The sequence below is a fragment of the Calypte anna genome, chromosome 2, assembly GCF_003957555.1.
Source record: "Calypte anna isolate BGI_N300 chromosome 2, bCalAnn1_v1.p, whole genome shotgun sequence".
In the NCBI taxonomy this organism is placed as follows: Eukaryota; Metazoa; Chordata; class Aves; order Apodiformes; family Trochilidae; genus Calypte; species Calypte anna.
The window spans coordinates 2995201-3010419 of NC_044245.1; the positions used below are offsets into that span (position 1 = coordinate 2995201).

General features: G+C 50.4%; 1 long non-coding RNA gene across 1 annotated transcript; it reads left to right on the forward strand.

Annotated features, from left to right (window-relative positions):
- Positions 1–751: 751 nt before the first annotated feature.
- Positions 752–14718, forward strand: LOC115597883. The gene is made up of 3 exons (XR_003987229.1): positions 752–776; positions 1548–1633; positions 14707–14718. It is a non-coding gene; the product is annotated as an uncharacterized LOC115597883 (long non-coding RNA).
- Positions 14719–15219: the final 501 nt, after the last annotated feature.

A 15219-nucleotide genomic window follows, 5' to 3' on the forward strand; every position in this document is an offset into this window, starting at 1 on the left:
AAGTTCTCTGCAGCACCCCAGATCCTATACCCCTCTTATGGAGCCCTGTATAATTAATGATCTTCCATGTGCCTCTGGGAGAAAGTGAAATCCCTGCAGGATTCAGAGAAGGGATGTGGATTAATTGGTGGTATGGGACTCCCAAAAAGCCATGCAAGAAATCCTGGCTCTCTCCCCTCATGCTCTCAGTAGATCAGGCAAGCCTGTTCTCATCTAGAGGAGGAAGCCAACAGCACCAGAACCCAGCAGAGAAATTTCATCTCCCAGATTACCTGCAAAAAACCTACAAATTAAAAAAAAAAAAACAGGGAGTGCAAAAGCAACTGGGAAGCTGAGCCTGGGTAGAAGATCTTCAAGGCCAGGTGGGATGAGCCTTGAGTAACCTTTTCTAGATGAGAGGCATCCCTGCCCATGGGCAGGGGGGTTGGAGCAGATGATTTCTTCCTGGAAGGTCCCTTCCAACCTAAGCAGATGATCTTCACCCCAAGCCCCTGCTTGGGACACTGGTTTGCTCTGGGCTGTGGATGAAGCTCCTGACCTTTTGCAGAGTCTTCTCTGATGTGCACGTGGTCACCAACAGTAGGAAATGGTGAACCAGGGGGGGACTTCTGGGTGGTTTCCTGCCTGTAGGTTTGGGACAGATGTTCCTTCAATGTGTTTTTGTTTGGTTTTTTTTTTGTTGGGTTTAGGAAAAAACGACTCGTGACAGGAAGACTGAGACAGAAGAAAGTTTAACGAAAGCGTTTGAATGCAGCCACGGGTAGATTTGGAACTTAGTGAGTACCAGGGGCCTTCAAGTGCTGTGCCAAGGGGGGCTGGGGGTGCTTTGGGGATTTAGAGATGGTTTCTGCGCGTGGGAAGTTCTCCTTTCTCTCTACACTGCCCTGGTGAGGCCCCATCTGCAGTGCTGTGTCCAGCTCTGGGCTTCTTGGCTCAGGAGGGGCAGGGAACTGCTGGAGAAGGGCAGCAAAGGGCTGTGAGGTGTTTGGGGGACTTCATCTTATGAGAGAAGGCTGAGGGACTTGGGTCTTCTTACTCTGGAGAAGAGAAGGCTGAGGGAGGGTCTTATCATCCCCCATAAATACTTAGAGGGGGGTGGAGGAGGTCTGGTCTTTTTTCAGTGGTGCCCAGGGACAGGAGATGGGGACAAACTTGATCTATAGGAAGTTCCATCTCAACATGAGGAGGAACTTGGTTACTTTGAGGGTGGCAGAACACTGGAACTGCCCAGAGAGGTGGTGGGGTTTCAGTCTCTGGGGATATTCAAATCCCACCTGGACACCATCCTGTGCAACCTGCTCTGGGTCAGCCCGCTCTGGACAAGGTGGTCTCCAGAGCTCCCTCCCAAGCCCTCACATTCTCTGGTTCTGTGGTTCACCAAGAAATGTTGTCATGGCCTGGACATGGGCACCTGCAGAGAAGCCACCTTATCAGTGTGTCTGAAATAACCTTAAAATACCACAGGAACTTGGGTCATTGATGTGAGAGATGAACACAGGAAGGAACATGCCCTCCTCTTAACTCCTCTTGTCCTCTTCTCTTCCTAGGTAAAGAGCCTGGCCTCTTTGACTTGGTCATTATTAATGATGATTTAGAAAAAGCATATTCTGAACTGAAGGAGGTGCTGCTGGAGGTGAGTATTTTGGGGGTTCTCCTCAGGCAGGGGGTGACCTTCAGCCTGAGCAGATGAGGGTCTGTCTCCAGGCAGCCAAAAAGTGTGACCTCCTGGCCACATTTGATGTGTTTTGAGCTGCTGAGTGACATAGTTGAGAACAGAGCCTGTACAGTGGGAATGGCCTCAGATGGATCAGTGGCCTCAGAGTGGGAAATGGAGCCAGCACTGTCCTGGATTAAGGACAAAATGAAAAAAACCAGCCTTGGATAGTGTGGGAGAGCTGAATTTTGAAGAGACTCAAAGTCAATCCTTGTGGTGTTTGGGTCTGTGAAAGGGTGTGGAGCTGTTCAGAAGGAGACAGCTGTGGTCTCCAGAGCTGTGAAACTCTTGAGTTGTTCTCTTGAAGCCAGGATGGGAAAGTTGGGAGTGTTCAGCCTGGAGAAGAGAAGGCTCCAGGGAGACCTCAGAGCACCTTCCAGTGCCTGGAAGGGCTCCAGGAAAGCTGGGAAGGGATTTTGGAGAAGGGAATGAGATGACAGGAGGGGAGAGGTTTCAAACTGTAAGAGGGGAAATTGAGATGAGTATCAGGAAGAAATGTTTCCCTGTGAGGGTGGTGAGACACTGACCTAGGTTGTCCAGAGGAGCTGTGGCTGCCCCATCCCTGGAAGTGTTCCAGGCCAGGTTGGATGGGGCTTGGAGCAGCCTGGGCTGGTGGGAGGTGTCCCTGCCCATGGCAGAGGGTTGGAACAGATGATCTTTGAGGTCCCTTCAAATTCCAACCATTTTATGATTCTGTGACTTCTCCAGCTTGGTCTGGTGGGAAATGTCTCTGCCTATGGGAGTGGGGTTAGAACCAGGTGAGCTTTAAGGTCCCTTCCAACCCAAACCAGTCTATAATTCCATGATTCTGTGATTTCTTGGTCTCCTTGCAGGAAACCTCAGAGAGAGCCAAGAAGTCCTGAGCTACCTCCCAGGCCCTTTTAACTTTGCACATCATTCCCGAAGCACGTCGCACCGGTTTATTCCAAGAGACATTCCCTTTAGGCTGCTCCTCTTCCCCACTTTGCTCTAGGATGTTTCTATTAAAAGGAAAGAAAATGAAACTTGGTCACACTCGTGTTTCTGTTCTCCATGGGCTTTGTACCTCAGTGGCTGCTTCAGAAGCCATGGAAGAGCTCCTGTGGGTTTGTGAGGCTGCAGAGAGCAGCCCCAAGGATGGGAGTTGGGATCCCATTTGGAGTATTTCTGGAGTAACTCCACTCACTAGAGGGTGTCACTTCACTTGTGTGACCCCCACCACCTCCAGGGGGTTCCCACCTGAGTGTTGGCTTCACCTTGATTCCACTTCCTTTTGGCAGATCTGGCAACAGCTCCAGGTTGTCCCACCCTCTGTTGCCTGCTCTCGTGGCATCTTGTGTGTCCCTGAGGGGACCTCAGTCCTTGTCAGCAGATGGGTTTGGTTCATCAGCCAAGAGAATGGAATGGCTGGAGGATGGGAGCCAAAAAATGAGGTTGGAAAAACGTGATCCAATCCACTGCCTTTTTTTTTCTGGGGGAGGAAAGTGCTGTGAGCTTTTCCTTCTCTCTGATACCCTTGCAGCCATCTTGTAACTCACGTTGTTCCACTTGATTTAGGTGCAGGTAGATTATTTTTTTCTGTTTTGATGCTCTTATATCTACAAATTGAGGGAGAAATCATTTCCCTCCCAATCCATGCAGTCTTTCTGGATAATGTGCTTGAGGGCAGCAATAAATCCCTTTTCCTCAGAAGGATCCATTCCATCCAGCCACTCTCCCACGTCCCAGTCTCTTTCTTTAGGCATGGAGAGCTTTGCTGGGAAGGTGCTTTGCATTTTGCTCCTTTACCCTTAATCTTGATGCTTTCAGCTGATTTCTGAGCCTTTTGCTCCCTCCAGCAAGTTGTATTCTCAGCCTCCTCAGGGAGGGGTTTGTTTCTCAGCAGCACCCCAAACTTCACCAGAAGGGAAGTACAGGAGAGAGACCAGCAACTTGCATCTGCGTACCTTCCAGGTGGTTCACCTGGTCTGGGCTCCAAGGGAAAAGAAAAATTGACTAGCAACAGCATTGTACGGCATAACCAAAGGACGGTTTGCTGATCACCAGAGCATTTGGTCTGGCAGGATGAACATAGGAATCATAGAATTGGCTTGGGTTGGAAGGGACCCCTCAGAGATCATCAAGTCCAACGCCTTGATCCCACTACTGCTGCAGTTCCCAAGCCCCATGGCACCTGAGTGTCCACCATCCAGGCTCTTTTGGAAATATCTCCAAGAACGGAGAAATTCCACTATGGTGCCCTGGGCAGTCCCCATTCCAATTGGGCCTTGATCACCCCTCTCCTCAGGAACGAAATTCCCTTTCTCAATCTCCAACCTAAAACCTCCCCTGGCACAACTCTGAACCCTGCCCTCTTGTCTGCTGTAGAGTTTGCACTGGGAACAAAAGCACCAAACCCCCCCTGGCTGGCAACCCTCCTTTCAGGGAGTTGGAGAGAGGTGATGAGGTCTCCCCTGAGCCTCCTCTTCTCCAGCCTCAACACCCACAGCTCCCTCAGCCCTTCCTCACAGGACTTGTGCTGGATCCCTTCACAGCCTCCTTGCTCTTCTCTGGACCTGCTCCAGCACCTCAATCTCCTTCCTGAGGGGCTGAGGGGCCCAGAACTGGACACAGGACTCAAGCTGTGGCCTCACCAGGGCTGAGCACAGGGGCAGAATCCCTTCCCTGGACCTGCTGGCCACGCTGTTCCTGATCCAGCCCAGGATGCCATTGGCCTTCTTGGCCACCTGGGCACACTGCTGGCTCCTGTTCAGCTTCCTGGCAATCCAGACTCCCAGGTCCCTTTCTGCCACTCTGTGCCCAGCCTGGAGCTCCCCATGGGGTTGTTGTGGCCAAAGTGCAGGACCCGGCACTTGGCCGTGTTGAACCTCATCCCGTTGGAATCATCCCAACTCTCCAGTCTGTCCGGGTCCCTCTGCAAAGCAAAGGGATCCACATCACATGGGATTCACATGGATTCTGATTGATCTTAAGAAATGAGGAATTCAGGAGAGCTGCCCCCCCACTTCCAACTCAACTTTTGGGTTCCCTCCTCTTCATATCCCATCTCCCCACTTTACCCACCAGCTCCAGTCCCTCTCCACACCCCCCCAGTCCATCTCCACCCTCATTTTCCAAGCTCCCTCTTCCACTTTGTAGACACCAGTGGGCATAACCAGACCTTGGGAAACTCTTTGACCACCTGGCTTGCATTTAGGGTTATTTGGTTGGAACAGGTTGCCCAGAAGGGTGGGAGATTCCCCATCCCTGGAGACATTTAGGACCAGGTTGGATGCAGCTCTCAGCAACCTGCTCACTGCAGGGGGTTGGACCAGATGACCTTTAGTGACCCAAACTATTCTGTGTTTTTAGGGTTATTTTGATCCTTTGGATGTTTAAATCCATCTCTCCTAGCTGATCCTAAGTGAAATCCTCCTCCCTGGTCTTCTACATTTGTTTAAACCACCAGGAAAACGCTTCCCAAGGATTTTTTTCCAGGGGGGATACATTTGCTTCACCCCCTCCTCGATGGTGTTGGGATTTTGTGGCCAGGAGGCTCTTCCTGGGGCAGTGAGAGGTGATGTTTTAGGATCTTTTTATTATTTCGAGAGGCGACGTCTGCAATGGGGAAACGTCCCCTCTAGATGGCAGGAATGACACCAGGAAAACTCCGGGATTGCCTGGGAACCGAGGAGGTGGAAAGGACACGGTGCTGGGCTTCAGCCACCCCCGTGAGAAGAGGGGACCTGCGGTGCTGTCACCACCCCCAGATGGACATTCCCAACCCTGCCACAACCTCCGGAGCTTCCCAACCATCCTCCAACCCAACCTCCGGGAAAGGTGAGTGTTCCTTGGGAATGGGAAGGGATGATGCTGCAGCTCATCCTGCTTGGAAAAACGGGATGGAGAGGGTCGGGGGGGGACTGGGGGGGAATAATTAAGATCCCTCTTGTCCCCTTTCCCTGGGGGTGACGAGAGAGGTGACAACACCCCCACCCCACCAGGGGTGACCTCTTTTTGGTTGGCTCCTCTCAGAAGGGACCAAAGCAGGGAATGCTTGGATGCCCGGAAGGCTAAGGGGAGGTGACAGGGGTGGCCCAAGCATAGGTGTAGGGACGGAAGGAGTAGGGACTGGGATTTGGTTTCTGGAGCCAGGTTGGTCACCCAGCTCTGGAGCATCTCTCCAAGAGTTGTTTGGGTGCTCTTGGCAGTTGTCCTCCCCCTCTGGGGTTGGTGTTTTGGGGGGAGGGGGGTGCACATCGAGTGGGAAGGGGTGGGTGAAGGCACCTGTTGAAAATGGGGTTCTGGGGTTCATGTCTCTCTCCTCAGGAATGGCTGATTTATTAATTTTATTTGTAAATAGAAAGACCTGCCTGGATCCAGGGTTTCAGTACCAGCTCCTTGGGGATGCACCCATCCTTGGAGGGGACCACCCTATCACCTCACCTAGGAGATTTTTCCCAGGCAGGAAGGTGCTGAAACACACAAACAGGATTTAGGGTGTTTTTGGGGTGAAAGTGGACAAGGTTGAAAGGATGAGAGGAGTTAATACTGTCAAATGGTGGTTTCTTTTATTTTCTTTTTCAAAACTCCTCACCTGGCCCCAAGGCACCACAGGGATGGATTTCACCCCCTGAGCAGGGCTGGGGGCTCCCACTGAGATGTTGGTTGCTCCATCTTGAGGTGCACCCAAATGATAACATGGACTTGCTCCTGGCTTGCTTTGCAGAAATGTCAGAAAAAGGGCATTTTTATATAAAATATTTTTCCACTGTTCCATCAGACTGGAATAAAATTGGGTGGATTTCAGCTATTTTCAGCTCTCCACGATGCTTTGGGCTGATCTCTTTTCCCATCTCCTCTTCATTTCAAGGTCTTTGCCACTAGAAACAACCCTTCCAGGGGTGAACACGAGGGTGGTGGCTTTAGATGACTTCTGCTTCATGACCCAACAGCACCAAGATGCTTCCTGGGGAAAGATGTCATGCAGGGACATGTGGGGACAGGCAGTCCCCTAAAGCAGTGCCCAGGATCATGCCTGGGGGATGAAGCCATGAAAGGCTGGAGCCACACTCCAGGATGGCTTCAAACAGCCCAAATTAAACCCCAAACCACCAATCCACCCGTGGCTCCTTCCAGCATCTTATGTCCTCAATGATCCCAGAATCCGAGGATTTATTCTTGCCATGGCTTTTCTTGACATCTCAGTGCTTTTTGGAGGCAGCCCTGATTTTTCAAGCTTCCTTCCATGTGACTGCAAAAAGGTGCCTGAGGGCAGAGCTGGCCTGGGAAATAATTGGGTGGCTGGAGTATGAAAGAAGCAATGAGGAGTAAATGCTGCAGGAATATCCTGCTTTCCTGCTCTCTCCCTGTCAGTTGTCCTGCTCACGACTGCTTCCCAACTTCTGATGGGAGTTTTAGCATCCTGGCTTCCCAGGTGTTGATGGGACACTTCTCACCTGCGCTGCCAGCGGATTGGTGTGGGATGGGTAGGGCTGTGGTGGCTGCCAAAGCATGTTATCAATGGGGTGGGGGGGAGAAAAACCTTGTTGCAAACCACCCCGAGCTCCTCACAATGTGGATTTAGGGACCTTCTGGTGGAGGTTGTTCAGGGCAGATCAGCGGCAGTGCTGGCTGGCTCCTGGTGTGGTCTGATTTAGCAGTTTTTGTGCCTAAGACCCCAATTTTGGGGGGTATTTTTCCTGCTCTCTTCAGTGCCTGCCTTCCATGGGTGTGCAGCAAACCTTTCCTAGGAAATCCCCTGGGCAGCCTGGGTGGCTCAACCAGGAGCTGAGAGCCTTGCTGTGAGGGTTTTGGGGGTGTCAGCCCTCTCCTTGGGGTTACCCTTCCACAGCAGTGCTGTAGGGGGGACCTGCCCAGTCCCTGGAAATGGTTGAAGGGCCAGGCTGGGTAACTCTCCACCATCCCAAATGTGACTTTGTGTTGGGGCAGATGAAGGAGGAGGGCTTGGTGGGTTGGGGATGGATTTTCCCTGGCCCAGGAATGTCAATGCTGGGGCTGTGGGCTTTTTATTTTTGAGGGAGCTGCTGCTGAGATTGGTTTTTTAATGCCAGATGGTTCTGGTCCCTGCCCTTGGGATGCTGATCGCCCTCTTTGTGCTCTCCCCCTAGGATGCTGAGGTGACCACCACAGCCAGCTGCTGCTGCCACACCTGGGGGCACCCACCAACACTGACAACAGGTAGGTCCCAAAAAACCCCACAGTGGCTCCTAACCCTTTGTTGGGGTTCTTTGACCCCAGAGGGACCTGACCCACACACACCCAGCAGCCCTTTCAACAACATATTTTCTCCTCCAGGGCTCCAATTTTTCCTGGCCATGCGCTGTCTGCTGGGAAAGAAGTCCCAGGTCCCTCAGGAATATTGAGGTGCTGGAGCCTGTTCAGAGAAGGGCAACAGAGACTGGGAGAGGGGGCTGGAGCACAGATCTTTATGAGGAGCGGACTGAGAGATCTGGGGGTGTTCAGGCTGGAGAAAAAGTCGACTGAGGAAGAGACCTTCTGAGAGCAGCCAGACAGAACGGGACCTGGGAGTTCTGGATTGCCAGGAAGCTGAACATGAGCCAGCAGTGGTGCCCAGGGTAGCCAAGAAGGCCAATGGCATCCTGGGCTGGCTCAGGAAGCAGCGTGGCCAGCAGGTCCAGGGAAGGGATTCTGCCCCTGTGCTCAGCTCTGGTGAGGCCACAGCTTGAGTCCTGTGTCCAGTTCTGGGCCCCTCAGCTCAGGAAGGAGATTGAGGTGCTGGAGCAGGTCCAGAGAAGAGCAAGGGAGGCTGTGAAGGGATCCAGCAGAATTCCTGTGAGGAAGGGCTGAGGGAGCTGGGGGTGTTGAGGCTGGAGAAGAGGAGGCTCAGAGGAGACCTCATCACTCTCTCCAACTCCCTGAAAGGAGGTTGGAGCCAGGGGGGTTGGGCTCTTTTCCCAGGCAACTCTCAGCAAAGACAAGAGGGCAGGGTCTCAAGTTGTGCCAGGGGAGGTTTAGGTTAGATATTAGAAAAGAATTTCTATTGTGGAGAGGGTGATCAGGCATTGGAATGGGCTGCCCAGGGAAGTAGTGGATTCTCCGTGTCTGGAGATTATTTCAAAAGAGACTGGATGTTGGCACTGAGTGCCCATGGGGCTGGGAACTGCAGTGGGAGTGGATCAAGGGTTGGACTTGATGATCTCTGAGGTCCCTTCCAACCCAGCCAATTCTATGACTCTATGAAAAGGCAGGTTGAAGTGGGGTGGGCATTGGTCTCTTCTCCCAGGAATAAATGATGGAACAAAAACAAACCACCTCAGCATGTGCCAGAACAGACAATACTATTTCCAGCCTTCCATCTGGAGGTTAAGATTGGATATTAGGAAAATGTCTTTACTTTAGAAGAAGTGGTCAAGCATTGCAAGAGGCTGCCCAGGGCAGTGGTGATGCAGTCACCATCCCTGGAGGTGTTTAGAGAATGTGTGGACGTGGCACTTGAAGGCATGCGTGGTAGTTGGTATGGTGGTGTTGGGTTTACAGTTTGGGACTTGGTGATCCATGGAGATGTTTCCCAACCATCCCCAGGGTGAGGATCAAGGTTTTTTTTCTAACCCAGGCAATTGGGGAGCATCCCCACCCATACGTTGATGCTCCAAGTTGCTGATAGGAGTCACATTGTCAGAGAAATATGGGATGGCTGAGGTTGGAAAGGAACTTGGAGATCATCTCCTCCAAGCTCCTGCCATGCCCAGGGACACCTCTCATCCAGCCCAGGTTTGCTCCAAGCCTCATCCAACCTGGCCTTGGAACACCTCCAGGGAGGGGCAGCCACAGCTTCTCTGGGCAATCTGTTCGCTAGAGTCTCAGCACCCTCCTGGCTGAACAACTTCTTCCTCAGCTCCAGCCTGAACCTCTTCTCCTGCACTTTCCAATCCATTTCCCCTGGTCCTAGGGCTGGACCACTCTGAGGAAAAGTCCTCTTGCAGCCTTCCTGGAGGTTCCCTTCAGGGATTGGGGGGCAGCTCTAACGGTCCCCCTGGAGTCTTCTCTTCTCCAGGCTGAACAATCCCAGCTTCTCCCCATAGCAAGAGGTTCTCCAGCCTCTGGGATCCTTTTTATTGGCCCTCCTCTGGACTCATTCCAAGGGATCCATGTCCTTCTTTTGGGGTGGGGACACCAGAACCAGACACATTATTTGAGGTGGGATGGTCTGACCCGTGCAGAGGGGAATTTTGTCCTCAGCTCCTTTGGCTCTTGGCAGAAAGAACCAGCCAGGCAGCCAGACAGGGGGAGCAGGGCTGTGCCTGCCCTTGCTGGGTGTTTTATTTGGGTCAGCCTCATCGATTGGATGTGCAACTGTGTCATCCCTGGAGAGCATGGGGGGGACAATCCATAAACCTGACCAGCTCCGAGTGGGATTGGCACGCAGCTCCAGGAGCCCTGCCTGAGACCAAACACCACCTCTTTCCCTCTTTTTTCCAGCTCAGACCAAGCTCCAAAAATGAGCAAAAAACCCCAGTTCAGGCGCAGCTTTTTTTTTTTTCCTCACAATAGGAGCTGTGATTCTGCTTGCCCAGGATGTGGCTCCAGAAACCCATCTGCAATTCAGATTGCCCGGGTCAGCAACTGGTACAGCCTGAGGCTTTGTGAAGTGGGGGATGCATCCTCCTCCTGCCACCTGACTCCTCTCTTTCCAGGGCATTAAAAAGAAGGAGGAACAGGGCTTTTACTTTCCCCTTTACCTTCCCAGCTTTTACTTTCCCATCTGGGCTGCCCAGGGATGCGAGGAGATAACAGAAGGAAAGGAGGCAGAAAAAGCAAAAATGCCAGTGCCCAGGTCAAGCTAAAAAAAAACCAAAACAACCCTGAAAAACTGTATTTTATCTCACTGACCCACAATTTTAGCATTATTTTAGTGAACCCACACTTTGGGGACATTTCTAGGAGCAGGGACCAACGTAGGGAAAGCCAGGGTGACCTCACCATCATCCCTGCAGTAGCCAGGTCCTCAGTCCAGCATTAAATTGCAGATATTCCCTTGAAGCATTGGGATTTCTGCTCCTCTTTGCTCTCAAGCAAATCCTGCTGATGGGAAGCAAAGTGCCTACATGGGGGGCATCCATCCAGCCCCAGGAGTCTCCTTGGTTTCTGATCAAAGCCAGAGCACAGAGGTGATGGGGACTGAGCCCTGCTGGGAAAACTCACCCAAAACACAAGTGCAATGCTCCCACCCCCCTCTTACAACCAGCAGTGTGCTGAGCTGGATAGACAGGGAATAGCATGAGAAAAAAGGGGAGACTTGGAAGTTTTTCTAGTTGGAAGTGCAGGATAATCAAGCTGCACCCCTTTTGTCCTTTGCTTTTGAACATGGTGATGGTCCCAGGGGTGTCTCTTGGACATGGTGGAGAGGTACAGGTGAAGAGGGGACACTGGTGTCACTGGTGGGGTATTACCCTCCCCAGTGAGCCATGGACAATGTCTGTGAGGTGAGAGAGCCTGACAGGTTGAGAGGGTTGGGGGTGTTCAGCCTGGAGAAGAGAAGCTTCCAGGGACACCTTAGAGAACCTCCCAGTGCCTGGAGGGGCTCCAGGAAAGCTGGGGAGGGAATTTAGGCAAGGATATGGAGTGATGGGGTGAGGGGGAAGGGTTTCAAACTAAAAGAGGAGAGATTTAGATGAAATTAGGAAGAAATTCTTCACTATAAGGGTGACACTGGCTTGGGTTTCCCAGAGAAGCTGTGGCTGCCCCATCCCTGGAAGTGTTCCAGGCCAGGTTGGATGGGGCTTGGAGCAACCTGGGCTGGTGGGAGGTGTCCCTGCCCATGCAGGAGGGTTGGAACAAGATGATTTTAAGGTTTTTTTCCAACCTAAACCAATCTGTGATTCTGTTGCTGAAATCCAACCTGCTCCTCCTTGTCTTATCCATCGTTGTAACAGGGAAGAAATTTCCCTTTTCTTCTTGCAGCAGCTCCTGGTTTTTCTAAGGACAGGCAGGATCTTCCTTCATGCTTTGTCATCTCTGGTCCCTGGATGCCTCTGAGAAGAGTTAGGCTTCATCTCCTCACCACCTTTCCATTTAACAGTTGCATTTATCAATAAAGTTTCCCCTGCTCTTCCCAGCACCTGACCAGACCAACTCACCCATCCTCCAGCCCTGCCCACCTTGCTGGCCACCACTGGGCCATCTCCAGCTCCTAACTGGAAGGATGCCTACAAAAACACCACCCTCCATTTTTATCAGTGAGCTTTTAACACCCTCAATCTTTGATCACCTCTGTGGTTTTATCCAAGATCCCATTTTCTTCTTTTATTCTATAGGAACCTCACACCAGGCAGCAACACAAACAACATCAGCAAAGCAAAACTCAGCTCTCTCCTGTCCCCCAGGTCCTGGTCAGGAGGCAAACAAAGCCTCTTGGTGCTCTCCAGTGAAGGGATGAAGCCTTGGGGAGCTCACAGAGGAGCAGAAGCTTCACCCTGTGCCACCACACACAGGTGAGGGACAATAAGAGCATTGAGCAAGGGTGCTGAAACGGCTGCCCTATTGTGGCCTGGCAGAGAGATGCCCCGGGAATAATCGCCTCCTCCTTGGCTTTGTTGCAGGGTTGTGCCTGGGTCGTGCTCTTGCAGGGCTTTTCCTCCCTCCCCTGAAGGTCTCTGGTGATGTGGTGAAGAGCTGCTGCTCCAGACCAAACCTCTTTTTTCTCCAGCTGTGAAAGTAGGGCTCATCCCATCACCTCCCTGCAGAGGGGAGATGCTGGGGGTGGCACTGGAGGGGGAGATAAACATGGGGGTTGGGGACAAAAGGAGGCTCTGTCCCTCTTGCCAGGGGCAGCATCACTCCTTCATTGATCCTTGTAGTGTATATAGTGTATTTTTTGGACATATCAATGGCTGGATATAAAGTCAGCATGGGGAGCCATCAACATTTTTCTCATTCTTTTATACTTCTAAAATATTTAATATTAAAACATGTTCTTAAGCTGCAGAAATCCAACCCCACTCAGGGGCTGGGCTGTCCTTTAAAATTTGGATCCAGGTTTTTTGCTTGAAAATGGTTTAAACGTGGCTGAAAACTGAGGCTTTGCTCCAAAACAGAGCGAGGCTGAGATATTTGTGTTGGTTTGTTTTAATTATTTTATTTTAAGAAGCATATTAAAGGTTATTTTTCAAGCTGGGCGCCTACAAAAGGATTTCCTGAAACAGTTTCTGCTGAGGGCGTTTTCCTCACCCAAAATCTGCTTGAAAACTGTAATCTGGGCTGAAGTATCAGCTTGGACTGTGTCAAGGGCAGCAGCAGCTGCAGGATCAAGTGCTGGGGGTTTCATCTCTTCTCCTCCTCCTCCTCCTCCTTCCCTGGCGCATCCTCTGAGTTAATTTCCTCCTATAAAAACCCTTTCTGGGAACATTTCCCCCCATCCTGCACAGTTCAGCCAGGCTGTTTCCCAGCTCTTTTCTCCCTGAAAAGCAGCTGGAGAGAAGAAATGCACTTGAAAAATTAAATGGGGGGGATGAAAACTTGGCAGCCACATCCCAGCTGTGCCGGCGAGGAGCAAGGACATCCCTTCTCCTTAAAACTGGGGAAAAAAAAACCCCAAAACAAGTTACTTTTGAGTAACTTTGAGGTGGGTGCTGCTAAAGAAACACCGTGGGACGTGCACTGGGTCCTGGGAGGATTAAGAGACTGAAGAACCAGCAGATTTTTACAGGTTTAGAGCTCCCTTCCTGTTGGGATTTGCGAAGTTTTGGGGAGGTTTCTTTAAATTTCAGCCAGTGAAACCTCAGTGATTTTTGGACCTCTGGAAACCAAAGCTCACCCTGCAGCACGGGGGCCTTTAAGGAAAACATCAATTATTGTGAGATCAGCCAGAAAATCAGGCGAGCTGGCAAAGCAAAGGAGCAGATAATGCACCAAAGGTCACAGCCTGGGTTGGTGGCAATTATTTAATCCCTGCTCCTTGTGTTCAGGGCAAACATCACCCCCACCTCCCCCTTCCCCCTTCATCTGGAGACCTGCACGGGGGCAAAACCCTTTGGCTGAGAGCAGGGAAGGGCTGGAGGAGGAGGAAAATGTCCCCTCTGTCCCCTTCCAGCTGTTTTCCAGCTGTTTTTCCAGCCCTTCTCCTCCCCTAGCAAAAAACGGGTGGGAAGAGGAGCAGAGGGATGAAGAGGGATGGGGATGGGGATTGGGATGGGATGGGGATGGGGATGGGGATGGGGATGGGGCTGGCAGGGAGCCCCCAGCTACCAGAAAATACTAAAAATGCAGAGTTTGAGCAATGAGGGCAGCTTGGGGGTGGTCATTTAGACATGAAAATTAAGGTGGGGAAAGAGGGTTTGGATGCTGCTGTAGCTGTGAGGGCAGGACAAGTTGCAGCTGTCTTCCCTTTCTGTTGGAATAGAAAAAATTAAAAATAAAAAAAGGAAATCCAGCTCTGCTTCCCACCTCTCCTGCTCCAAGGATCTCTCTCTCTCTTGGCTATTATTAGCTCTAAGCCCTTAGACAATTTAATTAATTTTTTTTTTTCCCTTTGCATTGCTCATGGTTCCTGAAACCATCACAAACTCCTTGATTTTTTTTTTCCTAGACTTTTTTTGGTGGGTGCTTTTAAGGAAATAAAAAAGAAAAAAGAAATCCAGCTCTGCTTCCCACCTCTCCTGCTCCAAGAACCTCTCTTGGCTATCATTAGCTCTAAACCCTTAGACAATTTAAATTATTTGATTTTTTTCCCTTTGGATTGTTCATGGTTCCTAAAACCATCACAATCTTCTCAATTTTTTTTCCTTGGACTCTTTTTGGTGGTTCTATAAAGGAAATAAATTTTAAAAAGAAAAAGGAAAATCCAGCTCTGCTTCCCAACCTCTCCTGCTCCAAGAACCTCTCTCTCTTGGCTATTATTAGCTCTAAGCCCTTAGACAATTTAATTAATTTTTTTTTTTCGCTTTGCATTGCTCGTGGTTCCTAAAACCATCACAAACTCCTTGATTTTTTTTTTCCTGGACTCTTTTTGGTGGGTGCTTTTAAGGAAATAAAAAAATAAATAAAAAAAAAAGGAAATCCAGTTCTGCTTCCCACCTCTCCTGCTCCAAGGATCTCTCTCTCTCTTGGCTATTATTAGCTCTAAACCTTTAGACAATTTGAATTATATTATTTTTGACTCCCTTTGCATTGCTCGTGGCTCCTGAAACCATCACAACCTCCTTGATTTTTTTTTCCTGGACTTTTTTTAGTGGGTGCTTTTAAGGAAATAAAAAAGAAAAAAAGAAAAAAGAAATCCAGCTCTGCTTCCCACCTCTCCTGCTCCAAGAACCTCTCTCTCTCTTGGCTGTTATTATCTCTAAACCTTTAGACAATTTGAATTATTTGATTTTTTTCCCTTTGCATTGCTCGTGGTTCCTAAAACCATCACTGTCTTCCTTGGTTGTTTTTCTGGGTTGTTTTTCCTGGGTTCTTATAAGAAATAAATTTAAAAAAAAAAAGGAAAAATCCAGCTCTGCTTCCCACCTCTCCTGCTCCAAGAACCTCTCTCTCTTGGCTATCATTAGCTCTTAACCCTTAGACAATTT